Genomic DNA, 11,823 nt, shown 5'->3' on the forward strand with positions numbered 1-11,823 from the left:
TCACCGGGATTTTGTGTATAGAGCTGAGGACATGGGTTGCTAGATGGCCGCTAGCACATCCGCAATATCCAGTCCCCATAGCTCTGTGTGCCTTTATTGTGTACAAAAATAACGATTTGATCCATATGCAAATTAACCTGAGATGAGTCCTGTCCCTGATTCATCTCACATACAGGACTCATCTCAGGGTAATTTGCATATGTATCAAATCGTTATTTTTGTACACAATAACAGCACACAGAGCTATGGGGACTGGGTATTGCGGATGTGATAGCGGCCATCTAGCAACCCATGTCCTCAGCTCTATACACGAAATCCCGGTGACAGGTTCCCTTTAAACCGCCATCTGGTTTTGGGGTCACCCCAGGCAAAGAACAGTGACGGCACTTGGCTTGAGTCTGAAACTCTGCCTGCTTTTCCCCCGACACATCGTATGTGTAGAGAAAGGGATGGCGGGGGCTTCATAAACATGGCGGTCGGCCCGCATGCTATATCTTTCAAGTTCTACTGAAGTATTATCATAAAAGTGCAAGGAATACAAGGTGAGTAGGTCAAGGCTGATACATAAGCATTGTCAGAAGAGACACATATATGATTCTATGACGTTCTCCGATGACACAGTAATTCCCAAAGACCTGCATATACGGATAAGAAAGCGCTTAGTAGTCAGAGAAAGCACAGGAAAGGCCGAGTAAGGCCTCATGCACACGGCCGTATGTATTTCTCGCTCGTTCATTGGGGGACACAGGACCGTGGGTATAGCTGCTGCTGCCACTAGGAGGCGACACTAGGCTGAAAAAAGTGTTAGCTCCTCCTCCGGCTATACCCCCTCCAGCCTGGAGAGAGCAATTCAGTTTTTAGCTTAGTGTCGCAGGAGGAAGACCTCACTGCTTTGCAGGGCATCATGCTTTATTATTTTTTCCTATCCCTTTTTAGGTATGGGAAACCGAGTAGCCTGGCTACTCTGACAGTACATCAAGCTGTGCCCCCCCAACTAAAATGTCCCCCATTCATTTTGGTGGTGGATGGTCTATGCTGCGCTGCTGTGCACTGTGTAGGCACTAGGCAGCCCTACCGGACATCTTCACATCTGATGATCTGACTTGGTGCCGTTGCCGTCTCATTCTCTAGTCTCCACCCACCGCTGCCGCGTCCCCGGCTCCGTCCCCGCCCCCCAGCCCTGACCAGTTGAGTCAGACTCAGTCAAACTCGGTGGCAGTGCTGTGCATAAATCAGCGTGCCGCTAGTTGAGACTAGCTGATTCAGATTCATTCAACTACTGGCAGCAGCTGCAGGGCTTCTGTCACCCCACTAAAGTCATATTTTTTTTTTTTGCAACTTAAATTCCTTATAATGCAATTTATCAATATATAATGCTCTTACTCATTTTGGTTGGGCAGTTTCTTCAAAAAACGGACTTTTCATAATATGTAAATGAGCTCTCTACCAGCAAGTAGGGCGGTTACTTGCTCATAGCAGCCGCATCCTCCTTTCATAAAGATGCCCCCTCCTCATGTTGATTGACAGGGCCAGCGAACGCGCTCGTCCTCTGGCTGGCCCTGTCTGCGTTCAAAATCTGGCGGCGCAGGCGCACTGAGAGGAGGACACTCGCTCGGCCGCTCCTTCCTCAATGCGCCTGTGCCGATGACATCACATCTACACCCGGCGCAGGTGCACTGAGGAAGGAGCGGCCGAGCGAGCGTCCTCCTCTCAGTGCGCCTGCACCGACTGAAGACCGGTACGGCGCAGGCGCCAGATTTTGAACGCAGACAGGGCCAGCCAGAGGACGAGCGCGAAACGACGTTTAGCTTAAGGCCGGATCCGGATCAATGCCTTTCAATGGGCATTAATTCCGGATCCGGCCTTGCGTCAAGTCTTCAGGATTTTTGGCCGGAGCAAAAAGCGCAGCATGCTTCGGTATTTTCTCCGGCCAAAAAACGTTCTGTTCCGGAACTGAAGACATCCTGATGCATCCTGAACGGATTTCACTCCAGTCAGAATGCATTAGGATAATCCTGATCAGGATTCTTCCGGCATAGAGCCTCGACGACGGAACTCTATGCCGGAAGACAAGAACACAAGTGTGAAAGAGCCCTAAGTGTCATCCACAGATCCCCAGGCAGCTAGGACATGTTGAAATCTGAGTGATTGGGGTTTTTCTTCCCTATTGCGGTTTTAGGTATTGGGTAAAGTATCGCAGCATTTCTAAGCGTACTTGTGTAAATGTATCGTTGTTATAGCTGCCCCCCTACTTTTGTCCTGGCCCCCAGTGTGCCCCCCCAAAATTTGAAAGCTAGAGACGCCACTGTACTCTGTCTATCCAGGGAGCGAGTCCGGTGTCCGATTTTCCTCATCGTCCTACCTCCCCCAAGAAGAAAAGAGGACCAGGGCAGCATCTCTCCCCACCAGCCAAGGGTCACCCACATGAGGTAACCTTCCACTATTCTAGCGCCTGCCACTGAGGTGCCAGCTGCTGAGAGGGTGCCCCTTCTGGTCCACCACCGGAGGGTGAAGAGAATAGGAAGAAGGTGAGGTGAGTAAGCACATAGGGTAATTATTAACCCTCTCGCTACACACTCTTGCGGCGGGAAGTCGGCATCTCGGTGGGGGGGTGCATTAGCCAGCTGGGGGCAGGTTTCTCAGGGGAGCATTTGTGATGGTGTGGGCGCAGCGACTGTCCAGAGGTCGGCCCCGCCCCTTCCCCTCTTACTTTCCCGATGTGGTGGATTCAGCACCGGACATCGGGGGTCACTAGCTGGTGACTTTGCAGAGCTTCCGGCCACGGCCCATTACAAGCACAGAAGCAAACGGCTGTTCCTGCCGTTCAGGCCGCAGTTCTGGCGGGGGCGTGGCTTAATTTCCCGCTGCGATAGGCCGTGGCTCATTAAATCAGGACGGCTATTCAGGCCGTCCAGACCGTAGTTTGTCCTGCCCCCCCCCCGTCTTTTGCGGGGGAGTGGCCCCAATTCCTGGCGCTACAGGGGCAAGGAGGAGGTGCCTGACATCCCGTGCGGCTCAGCTCTGAGGTGTTGGAGGACACAGGACCTGAGGTCACACGCTGGTAGGACAATCCCTTTTGGTCTTTTTACAGTTTGTGTCCAGTATTAGGGTGCCCACCATGTCTGAGCCCACCAGCGACCCCCGCAAACTTCTGGCCACCACCTATTACGCTTGCACAATATGCAGCGTTAAAATTTCACACGGCCAGCTGGACTCTGTTTGTCCCGCTTGCTCTGCGCCCAAACAGGTCCCCCCTTCCCACCCTCTACAGATATCCGACCGTCCTTCCAATATGGAACCGGAATGGGCCAGTGCTCTATCCTGGGCAGTGGAGGACCTCTCCAAGTTATCCCAATCCACCCTGTCTCTAATGGGTCGCTTGGTTAGTAAGTCCATGCCAACGCAGGCCGCACCGTCATCGGGCGAGCAACTTCTCAAAAACGTCACAGAGCAGGACATTCCTCCACCTCGGACGCGTCTGCTTCCCCCTCCGGGGTCACGCTCGTACGCATCATCTCTTCCTGGAGTAGTGCTGTCTAAAGAGGAAATTGGAGACTCAGATTCCGATACGGATCCGGAGTACTCTCCCAGGGTTGCGGCTATGGTAGAAAGTCTAATTGCCGCTATACGGGAAACCTTCCAAGTGCAGGATGAGTCTCCCTCTACCAGCCGCCAGAGTGTGTCTTTTCTTTGCTCCAAAAGGCAGTCCAACGAGACATTTCCACTACATGACGACTTTTTCGTCGTCATCTCTAAGGCTTGGGACCATCCAGATCGCCGCTTTAGTACTTTAAAGCGTCTGGATCTGCTGTACCCTTTTCTGGCAGACTCTGTCTCTAAATGGGCCACTCCTCCTAAAGTGGATCCCCCTGTAGCACGTCTGGCCAAAAATACAGCAATTCCTGTGGCGGGCGGCTCCTCGCTTCAGGATCCAGTAGATCGCCGCATGGAGTCTGTGGCTCAGTCCATTTTCGCGGCAAGTGGTTCCGCGCTCAGGCCCATTTTTTCTTCCGCATGGGCGGTGAAGGTACTCTCAGAGTGGGCTCTACGCCTCTATCAGGACTTGCAAGCGGGGGGTCCCTCTTACAGAACTCCAGCCCTTGGCTTCACAAATCTCCCAGGCAGGGAAGTTCCTCTGTGAAGCGTCATTGGATGTGGGCAAGCTTGTGGGCAGCATTTTGACGGCGTGGCTGTTGAAACCGCCATTCTGAAACATCGAGGTTTCCCTGATAAAGTCATCCAGACAATGATTCGGGCCAGGAAGCCCGTGTCGCCCAGAATCTATTACAGGACTTAAAGGTCATTTCTCCGGTTCTGTGAGGACCGGGATTTTCCGGCATTGCATTTTTCGCTCCCAAATATTCTCTCCTTTCTCCAATTGGGACTAGATTCTAGTCTGGTGCTTAGCTCTCTGAAAGGGCAGGCGTCGGCGCTGTCGATCTTTTTCCAGCGCACCCTGGCTACGCAGAGTACGGTGAAGACTTTTCTTCAAGGGGTAGCGCATACTGTTCCTCCTTATCGCCCCCCTTTACCCTCCCGGGACCTGAACTTGGTCCTGGGGTCTCTTCAGTCCGCTCCCTTTGAACCGTTACGCGACATTTCCCATCCATCAGACGTGTTTCGGAGTTGGCGGCTCTATCGTGCAAGCAACCGTTCCTAGTTTTGGACCAGGACAAGGCGGTGCTCCGTCCGATGCCGTCTTTTCAACCGAAGGTGGTCTCGGCTTTTCACGTCAATGAAGACATAGTCCTCCCTTCCTTTTGCCCTTCCCCATCTCATCCTAGGGAGCAGTTTCTCCATACTCTGGGTGTGGTTCGGGCTCTGAAGATGTATCTGTCCACCTCTAGCTTCTTTAGACAGATTCTTTGTTCGTCATTCCCGAAGGGCTGCGTAAGGGTCTTGCGGCTTCTAGGGTTACCATTGCAAGGTAGATTCGTTAAACAATTGCCGAGGCGTACCACTCCCGGGGCAAGGTACCACCCGTCCGGATGAAGGCGCACTCCACCAGGGCAGTAGGCACTTCATGGGCTCGGTTCCACCTAGGGTTGGACGATATCAAAAATATTCAGACGATAACGATATTAAAAAATTTATCGCGATAACGATATATATCGCGATAAATACCCGTTTAAAAGAAAAAAAAACACAAGGAGACGTTATACTGTATGGGGGGCCACAAGGAGACGTTATACTGTATGGGGGGCCACAAGGAGACGTTATACTGTATGGGGGGCCACAAGGAGACGTTATACTGTATGGGGGGCCACAAGGAGACGTTGCACTGTATGGGGGCAGCCACAAGGAGACGTTATACTGTATGGGGGCAGCCACAAGGAGACGTTATACTGTATGGGGGGCCACAAGGAGGCGTTATACTGTATGGGGGGCCACAAGGAGACGTTATACTGTATGGGGGGCCACAAGGAGACGTTGCACTGTATGGGGGCCACAAGGAGGCGTTGCACTGTATAGGGGGCCACAAGGAGGCGTTACACTGTATAGGGGGCCACAAGGAGGCGTTGCATTGTATGGGGGCCACAAGGAGGCGTTACACTGTATGGGGGGCCACAAGGAGACGTTATACTGTATGGGGGGCCACAAGGAGACGTTATACTGTATGGGGGGCCACAAGGAGACGTTATACTGTATGGGGGGCCACAAGGAGACGTTGCACTGTATGGGGGCAGCCACAAGGAGACGTTATACTGTATGGGGGGCCACAAGGTGGCGTTACACTGTATGGTGGGCCACAAGGAGGCGTTACACTGTATGGGGGGCCACAAGGAGGCGTTACACTGTATGGGGGGCCACAAGGAGGCGTTGCACTGTATGGGGGGCCACAAGGAGGCGTTGCACTGTATGGGGGGCCACAAGGAGGCGTTGCACTGTATGGGGGGCCACAAGGTGGCGTTGCACTGTATGGGGGGCCACAAGAAGGCGTTGCACTGTATGGGGTGCCACAAGGAGGCGTTGCACTGTATGGGGGGCCACAAGGAGGCGTTGCACTGTATGGGGGGCCACAAGGAGGCGTTGCACTGTATGGGGTGCCACAAGGAGGCGTTGCACTGTATGGGGGGCCACAAGGAGGCGTTGCACTGTATGGGGGGACCACAAGGAGCGTTATAATAAGGTCTTATGGGAGCGAGGAGGAGGGAGAGCCGGGGCGGCCGCTGCGGGAAGTAGTAAGTTTATAACTTTGTCATCAGACAGAACGCACTAGTGAAGCAGCCGCAGGAAAAGTCTCTCCAGAGACAGTACTCACACAGTACTCACACGGCGCCCGGCACTGGTGGGTGACGACGGTGATTATGTCAGATGGTGGGTGGAGACTTGACTAAGGGAGGCGGAGCAAGAAGGAGGCAGGCCAGGAGCGAGAGGAAGAGCAAGGTGCAGGGGCGGGCGGTAAGTGATCAGTCAGTTCCTGAAGGCGAGTTGGTAGAAGCGGGCGGACGCACGTTTAGAAGAGGTCAGCGCTCAATGTGCGCTGACCTCTTTGATGACGTCACAAAATACCGCGGTATTTAGGAAACGGCGATATCGCCATATCGCCGTTTTTTTAATACCGCGGTATATCGTGATACCGGTATATCGCCCAACCCTAGTTCCACCACGCTTCTGCTTCGCAACTGTGTAAGGCTGCGACTTGGTCCTCCTTACACACTTTTACCAAATTCTACCAGGTGCATTCCTTGGCATCGGCAGGCGCGGTTCTGGGCCGCAAAATCTTGCAGGTGGCAGTGTCTGAATGGCCGTGAGGGCTTGTCCCATGGGATATAGTTCTTCCCTCCCCGTGGACTGCTTTGGAACGTCCCACGGTCCTGTGTCCCCCAATGAACGAGCGAGAAAACGAGATTTTTGTGAACTCACCTGTTAAATCTCTTTCTCGCTGCGTTCATTGGGGACACAGCACCTACCCATTAGTTACCATTCTTTTCGCAGATATGGCGGTTGGTTTCCGGTGGTGTCCTCGGTTGCGGTTCGGACATACTGGAGTTATTGGTCTTTATTTTGGTTATACAGTTGCAAGAAAAAGTATGTGAACCCTTTGGAATGATATGGATTTCTGCACAAATTGGTCATAAAATGTGATCTGATCTTCATCTCACAACAATAGACAATCACTGTCTGCCTAAACCAGGCATGTCCAAACTGCGTTCCTCCAGCTGTTGCAAAATTACAACTCCCAGCATGCCCTAATAGCTGTAAGCTATCCAGGCATGCTGGGAGTTGTAGTTTTGCAACAGCTGGAGGGCCGCAGTTTGGACATGCCTGGCTTAAACTAATAACACACAAAGAATTAAATGTTACCATGTTTTTATTGAACACACCATGTAAACATTCACCGTGCAGGTGGAAAAAGTATGTGAACCCTTGGATTTAATAACTGGTTGAACCTCCTTTGGCAGCAATAACTTCAACCAAACGTTTCCTGTAGTTGCAGATCAGACGTGCACAACGATCAGGAGTAATTCTTGACCATTCTTCTTTACAGAACTGTTTGAGTTCAGCAATATTCTTGGGATGTCTGGTGTGAATCGCTTTCTTGAGGTCATGCCACAGCATCTCAATCGGGTTGAGGTCAGGACTCTGACTGGGCCACTCCAGAAGGCGTATTTTCTTCTGTTTAAGCCTTTCTGTTGTTGATTTACTTCTATGCTTTGGGTCGTTGTCCTGTTGCAACACCTATCTTCTGTTGAGCTTCAGCTGGTGGACAGATGGCCTTAAGTTCTCCTGCAAAATGTCTTGATAAACTTGGGAATTCATTTTTCCTTCGATGATAGCAATCCGTCCAGGCCCTGACGCAGCAAAGCAGCCCCAAACCATGATGCCCCCACCACCATAATGCACAGTTGGGATGAGGTTTTGATGTTGGTGTGCTAAGCCTCTTTTTTTTCCCACACATAGTGTTGTGTGTTTCTTCCAAACTCAACTTTGGTTTCATCTGTCCACAGAATATTTTGCCAGTACTGCTGTGGAACATCCAGGTGCTCTTGTGCAAACTGTAAATGTGCAGCAATGTTTTTTTTTGGACAGCAGTGGCTTCCTCTGTGGCATCCTCCCATGAAATCCATTCTTGTTTAGTGTTTTACGTATCTTAGATTCGCTAACAGGGATGTTAGCATATGCCAGAGACTTTTGTAAGTCTTTAGCTGACACTTTAGGATTCTTCTTCACCTCATTGAGCAGTCTGCGCTGTGCTCTTGCAGTCATCTTTACAGGACGGCCACTTCTAGAGAGAGTAGCAGCAGTGCTGAACTTTCTCCATTTATAGACAATTTGTCTTACCGTGGACTGATGAACAGCAAGGCTTTTGGAGATACTTTTATAACCCTTTCCAGTTTTAAGCAAGTCAACAATTCTTAATCGTAGGTCTTCTGAGAGCTCTTTTGTGCAAGGCATCATTTACATCAGGCAATGTTTCTTGTGAAAAGCAAACCCAGAACTGGTGTGTGTTTTTTATAGGGCAGGGCAGCTGTAACCAACACCTCCAATATAATCTCATTGATTGGACTCCAGTTGACTGGCACCTCACTCCAATTAGCTCTTTGAGATGTCATTAGTCTAGGGGTTCACATACTTTTTCCGTATGGCGCAGGTAGGAGAGCGTTAGGTCCCGGGCTACTTGAGAAACCTTGACGTGGTGCCCGGGCTTTGACATGTTCTACACCGTAGGACATGTTGACTAATCTCTCAATTTTAAAATCAGTTTGAGGGATTAGTGAGACCGCAGAGTGCACCTGTATTTGTTGTTGTTTTGTTATATTGATTATTACATCCGCACTTGTTACCTTGTGTGAGATGTCTATTGTGGTACTTATGGTTCGCCGCGGGCATCCTCCACCGTATGCATTTTGCTGGGGATCGCCATTAGCAACGGGCCACAAGTGCAGGATTTGCTCCCCTATATATATGCACGACTGCATGTGGGTTTGAGCACCTCCTGCTAATGCCACCTTGTCTTTTTTGGTTTGTATATATAGATTCCTGGAGGTGTATAAACTCCAATTTAAATGTGCCTGTTTTCCACCTACAGGCCACATTTAGGTGCACCTGTGAGGCCTGGGCCATATCAGTCAGTCTTGAGTGGGACTCACAGACTCCTCCCTCCTCCCATTGCAAGCATGGTTACATGCTGGAGGTAACTGGTGAGCTGTTTGTGAGTCGGCCTCATGCTCCTGTAATTTGCCCACTGGCTCCTGGTATCGCCCATACGGCGCAGGTAGGAGAGCGTTAGGTCCCGGGCTACTTAAGAAACCTTGACGTGGTGCCCGGGCTTAGACATGTTCTACACCGTAGGACATGTTGACTAATCTCTCAATTTTAAAATCAGTTTGAGGGTTTAGTGAGACTGCAGAGTGCACCTGTATTTGTTGTTGTTTTGTTATATTGTTATATTGATTATTACATCCGCACTTGTTACCTTGTGTGAGATGTCTATTGTGGTACTTATGGTTCGCCGCGGGCATCCTCCACCGTATGCATTTTGCTGGGGATCGCCATTAGCAACGGGCCACAAGTGCAGGATTTGCTCCCCTATATATATATATGCACAACTGCATGTGGGTTTGAGCACCTCCTGCTAATGCCACCTTGTCTTTTTTGGTTTGTTCACATACTTTTTCCACCTGCACTGTGAATGTTTACATGGTGTGTTCAATAAAAACATGGTAACATTTAATTCCTTGTGTGTTATTAGATTAAGCAGACTGTGATTGTCTATTGTTGTGACTTAGATGAAGATCAGATCACATTTTATGACCAATTTGTGCAGAAATCCATATCATTCCAAAGGGTTCACATACTTTTTCTTGCAAATGTATGTATTTTTTTCTCTGCTACTCCTACTGCTGGAGCACAAACTGAGCTGCTCTCTGCAGGCTGGAGGGGGTATAGCCGGCAGGGGAGGAGCTAACACTTTTTTCAGCCTAATGTCGCCTCCTAGTGGCAGCAGCAGCTATACCCACGGTCCTGTGTCCTCCAATGAACTCAGCGAGAAAGAGATTTTACAGGTGAGTTCACAAAAATCTAGTTTTTGCCGTCCGCAAAAAAAAGTCACGCTCTATTATTTTGAGGAGCGGACTTGCGGACATACGGAAATGGAATGCATGCGGAGTCATTTCATGTTTTTTTGTGGACCCATTGAAGGGAATGGTTCCGCATACGGGCTGAAAAAAACCCAAAACAGACATGGAAAGGGCTCAGGCACACGGCCGTTAAATGAGATGGGCCTGCCAGCCCCTCCTCTTCCCCGCCCACACCACACCCACTGTTTTACACCTGGCGTAGATTGCAGCGAAACTAACCGTTAATAAATGAACCCCCTGATCCTATGGATAGCTTCCACGTGCCTTTTATTCACTTTTCACTCCCATCAGTTGGAAGCGCTATTCTCATCTGCAAAAAAAGACAGAAACCAGGAACAGGACGGATTTTCAGATTGGATACACGGATCCGTGAAAAATAATGTGTACACGCATGGCCCCACTGACTTGTAGAGGTCAATGTGCAATCCATCAGGGGGCTCACTAAAGAAAGATGCGGTCGTGGGCCGTTAAAGGGGCTTCACTGGCACCGGAGATATGATCATGCCACCCCCTCCCCGTTCATGGAAAGTGGATGAATGGGGACGCAGCCGGGACCAGGAGGATGCAAAAGCAAGGAAATGTAAGACGGGACTACGGACAGGGTCATGTGACCTTAAGGCTACATACACACGACTGACGTTTTTTTTGCGGCCCGCAAAAAACGGAAGTCGCCCGTGTGCCTTCCGCAATTTGCGGAACAGAACAGGCGGCCCATTGTAGACATGCCTATTCTTGTCCGCAAAACGGGCAAGAATAGAACATGCTATATTTTTTTTGCGGGGCCTTGGAACGGATGAGGACAGCACACGAAGGGAATGAGTCCGCACCCGAGCCGCAAAAACTGTGGCTCGAATGCGGAACCGAAAAACGGTCACGTGCATTAGGCCTAACCCAGATCTGGAGATAACAGTGAAAATGAAAGTATATTAGTAAGGCCTCATGCACACGAACGTTGTTTGTTTCTGTGCCCGTTCCATTTTTTTTTGTGGATAGGATGCGGACCCATTCATTTTAATGGGTCCGCAAAAAACGCGGACAGCACACTGTGTGCTGTCCGCATCAGTATGTCCGTTCCCCCGCAAAAACTATAGTGCATGTCCTATTTTTTTCTAGTTTGCGGACAAGGATAGGCATTCTTACAATGGATTGGCAAAAAGCGGATGCCATACGGAACGTCATCGGTTTTTTTTTGCGGACCGCAAAGCACATACGGTCGTGTGCATGAGGACTTACACTGGCTGAAAGGGGACGGTGCACTGTAAATAGGGCACTATAGTTGAGAACCCTGCATCCGGCACTGGTAATGGGGCTCCCCGCAGGGTGTCGACACACTGTCATATGCCTAAAAGTCGGGATACATGCTAAAAGGGGCTGAGAAATAATGATGTTAATGCCGGGAGGGGTGCACAGACTTGCCAGCAGTGTCCTGACCTGTCAGTCATTTCTGACCCAGCTAGAAGGCCTGAGAACACTAAACATGTGTGCACCTGTCACCCTTCTACCTGCCCCAATGTATTGGTAGAGAAAAATCTTAATAAAATCGCAGTCCACTTCTTTTCCCTACAGGCTATTGACTTGCAACTAAACGTAGCGGTTTCTCAAGCTCTCGGCTCGCTCGGAGTCTACTTGGTTATGGGACGTACTTCCCACTCTCTGATTGGCAGTCTCATCCCACGTGGTGCAGAAATTGTTTAGGTCTAACCTTTTGTGTACGTCATTTCCGGAGCGCCAGCTGCCT

The 11,823-nt window shown here is 50.3% G+C and overlaps 1 long non-coding RNA gene across 1 annotated transcript in view; it reads right to left on the minus strand.

The window, feature by feature from the left end:
- LOC122919910 overlaps nucleotides 1-1,146 on the minus strand; it is a 31,472-nt gene extending 30,326 nt beyond the window's left edge. The window contains exon 1 of the long non-coding RNA XR_006386837.1: nucleotides 1,076-1,146. This is a non-coding gene — a long non-coding RNA (uncharacterized LOC122919910). The remainder of the gene's footprint in view (nucleotides 1-1,075) is intronic.
- Between the last annotated feature and the right edge of the window lie 10,677 nt (nucleotides 1,147-11,823).

The sequence above is a fragment of the Bufo gargarizans genome, chromosome 9 (genome assembly GCF_014858855.1).
Source record: "Bufo gargarizans isolate SCDJY-AF-19 chromosome 9, ASM1485885v1, whole genome shotgun sequence".
In the NCBI taxonomy this organism is placed as follows: domain Eukaryota; kingdom Metazoa; phylum Chordata; class Amphibia; order Anura; family Bufonidae; genus Bufo; species Bufo gargarizans.